The sequence below is a fragment of the Bombus terrestris genome, chromosome 1, assembly GCF_910591885.1.
Source record: "Bombus terrestris chromosome 1, iyBomTerr1.2, whole genome shotgun sequence".
Lineage (NCBI taxonomy): Eukaryota > Metazoa > Arthropoda > Insecta > Hymenoptera > Apidae > Bombus > Bombus terrestris.
The window spans coordinates 609,194-612,896 of NC_063269.1; the positions used below are offsets into that span (position 1 = coordinate 609,194).

General features: G+C 39.4%; 1 protein-coding gene across 1 annotated transcript in view; it reads right to left on the minus strand.

Moving 5' to 3' along the window:
- LOC100648076 (probable RNA methyltransferase CG11342) overlaps nucleotides 1-3,610 on the minus strand; it is a 40,639-nt gene extending 37,029 nt beyond the window's left edge. The window contains exon 1 of the mRNA XM_048406492.1: nucleotides 3,480-3,610. The gene's annotated coding sequence lies outside the window, so the exon portion shown is untranslated. The remainder of the gene's footprint in view (nucleotides 1-3,479) is intronic.
- Nucleotides 3,611-3,703: the final 93 nt, after the last annotated feature.

Here is a 3,703-nt window from a genome sequence, read left to right on the forward strand (position 1 = left end):
GTTCAACGACTTTTCTCGTTCTGTACGTAACTCGTGACGAATCTTGCCATTTGCGAGAATATTTTTATCAACGACTTTTATTACATTATTATTATAATTATAATTGCGTTTTTTTTTTGGATATTTTCACGAGGTCGATACGTACGTACGTGTATCGGAAAGAAGGGGAAAAAAGAGATTCGACGAAGGTCGCGCGTCGAGTGCACTCGTTCGAATCAACGATAACTTTTCGCGATCACGGTTGGTCGATGACTTTCCGAATTCATTAATATCCGTTTTATTTACGCAACTTTCGTTCTACGATAGATACGATTCTAAACGTCGTATCTGATTTATCAGAGCCCGAGTTATCGATTCCTCGAGCGGGGTATCGTTCTTCCTAGAGTAAATCGTTAGCTTTTTACGGAATGATCGAAATAGTAAGTTGTTTCGCCTGTTTTTATCTAAGAAACGAAATAACGTGCCGTGAAGCGAAATCTCTGGCGGAAAGATAACGAAAACAGACGAAACGGAAACAGAAAGACGTACGTATGCGAAAATATGTCGGAGAATCGATGAAAAACACTAGACGTAACGATGAAAATCTCGTCAGGCCCAAGCGACTGGTAAAACCATCCAAAACGCTTTTTATCGTCTAAAATAAGGCCTGGAAGATGAACGGCGCGGCGGTTCCGAGCAACGCTATCAAAATTCTGTTCGTAATAAATATACTTCAGCCTTGAAGACATTTCGGACCGTATACGAAGATAAAATTTCTACGCAGATAGCTGGTGAAATATCGCGCGAGAATCGAAAGGATCGAAATCGCAATTTAAATTCTAGAAACAGGAATCAACTACGATTAACATTTCAATTGGCAAAGCTAAGCTCCGCTTGTATATTCATGGATCGTTAACAGCCATTAAATTAATGTGTGGGATGAAAACATGACAAACCGACAAATAAAGTAAGAATGCGAAACTAGTCAATGGCCGAACGGAGAAGAACATTTTCGTAATATATACATATATTATATATATACATCTATATATATATTTATATATCGTGATTGCTCTTAATCTTTATCCGGATTAGATACGTTTGAATTCAAAACATTATTCAGCTTGAAGCGATTTCGGTTCGGTAGCGAGAATAAACGTACGTAATACGATCGAACATGATGAAAACATCTCGGTTTAGACGACCGATGTTGGTAGACACGAACCTTCCGACTACGCGTCGTTACTTTTAAATCGCGGGATATTTAAAAAGAATGTCGCGGGATTTCTACCGTCGGATAGGTAGGAAAAAGATAGCTCGCCAAAAGCTCACTGTCGGGATAGAACTCTCAGAAACTTATCCATTTGAGATTTCTTTCTAGTCATCTTCTGCAGTTCGCTTTGAGACACGGGTGAAACAAGCATAGGTGCGAAGTACGGACGTGATCGTGAATGCTCGAAAATCCGGTACGTTGATTATTGATCGGACTATCAAGAAAGAAGAATCGAACGATTCTCGAGTTTCGTACGTACGAGCGCTTGGACAACTTCGATTTATGACAAACGATATTAAAAATAAAATTTTGTAAGACGCATCTACGTAACTACGTTATCGGACGGTTGACGTATATTATCGAGATGTATCGTTTCCGGAACGCGGCGAGCCGCCGTGTTTTTCGTTGACATACATGGATCGGCTTGAATCATCGAGCCGCGAAACGAAGCAACCGGCACCCACGTAAGTGGCAGAATCGAGTGCGTTAAAAAAAAGCATTATGTTGGCCAATATCCGGTCTGGGGCCTGAGCTCGTTTGGAAATTCGAAGGCCTGCTCCGGCTCCGGCCGTGATCCACCACGCAATCCGCCGTATCTCGTCAGACCAGCGTGTATATTTACCTGCATAAATATACCTTTTACAATAAACGTTTTTCGGTATGTTATAACGCAGCAGAATGTATTTAGCTTTTTCCTCGGCGAGACAATCGGGATATTATTATCGATATCCTTAATACTGGTCTAAATTAAAAGTCTTTACGATCGAAAGAAGACGTTTAATTCGTCCCGATTTTATTTTTTGGCAAGCTTACTCTACCGTTATTACGTATAGTACGTATTATTTCGAAATGGATTTAATTGCTTGTAAGGTAATAAAAAAAAAAAGATAAAAAAGAAGAATATACATATGTATGTAGGATCGCATACATATTCGATCTTCAAGGTGAGAAGTTTCATAGGTAATTTTCGATGCCGCTTCTGTGATAGTTTTCGATCGAATACGAGAGAAGAAATTACATTTTTTTTAAACTAACGTAAAATCGACTAAAAAAAGTGGATCTTCCATTTATTAAATTTAGCACTAATCGAGTAAAAATAAAATTAACTCGGAAATAATGAGATTTCTTATCTCAAAATATGAAAATACTGATTGTTAAATAACGTTGTTATCAATTAGCAAATAGGTTATCTTCGTATTTAGTATTTTTTTCTTCGCATCTATAAGAGAAGAAAACTGCGAAGCTAAATGTATTTCAAGAAATGATCTGAGAACAGCGTATTTGTATCTCTATGTGGTAAAAAGTACGTGCAACGATGATACGATTTCTCACGGTCATCGTCATGGCGAAGTATACGTGGGTGAGGTTACGTGCCCTTAGTTGCCACCGATTGTTTAAGCGTGCCTCCAGCCGTTGCTAAGGAACGTTAAGGTAGGTCAAGGGCACGTCGTTTATGCGAAACGAATACCTCCAATGTGTCTACTACTCCTTCGCTGACTACTTTTCACCGATTAAAAGAGAATTCGATTTGGAATTTAGAAGAACAAGTCGTACCACCCACTTGTTACCCTTAAAAACTTTTACATAATAAGTATGTATATCCTTTACTTTTCTTTTCAAGATGAAACATAATTCTGTATCGGAAAATGGAAAATTTCAATAACGAATTTCGATCGACGCAACTCGTAATGCGGTAGTAGCGCAAAAGCTAACGTAGAAGCAATTAGTGTCATGGATAGTCTGTTGTAAACGTACAAAAAGTTTACGTGTATGACCGCGTGTCGCGGTTTAGGATGCCCACGTACGCACTGATGTGGCCAGTAGCGCAGCTCTAGCTGTCGAGGCCCTTTTATCTCATCCTCCAAAGGAACAAACTTTTCTCGATATTTTCTTTCATCGTTATTGTACAATGTTTTGTAACTTTCTCGCATATTGCATCATCATGCAAATTAAGCGTAAACGAAGGATATACTGTAAGGCGTATAAGAGCTAAATAACGAAATGCTGAATCAGTAACGTAACTGAAACCATAGAAAACCCATATTCGTATCTTGAAATGTACAACTGAAATTTACAACCGATATAGGTTATACAGGAGAAAACAAGGCCGTACCGATACAACTTCAGCGTATACAGTAAAAAAATTTCTTTTTCGCGTCCACGCGATACATCCTAGTCCCTCGAACCGAATCGTCATTCGATGGTTAAGAAAAAAGAGGTAACTCACCGCAGGAAGCTCGGAACAAAAGAACGCGTCCTTCTTTGTAATTTGTCATCTAAATTTGAATCACGTTTTTACGAGCACGATAAACACACGAGGGCACCGCACAACGCGACGCACTTGTGCCGACACTGTAAATCTGTTAAACACGCATGCGCGTTTACGTCTCTTTCTCCCACCACGTACTAACTGATTCTGTCGGGTTAAGCGTTAAGCCGAGGCGGCGACCG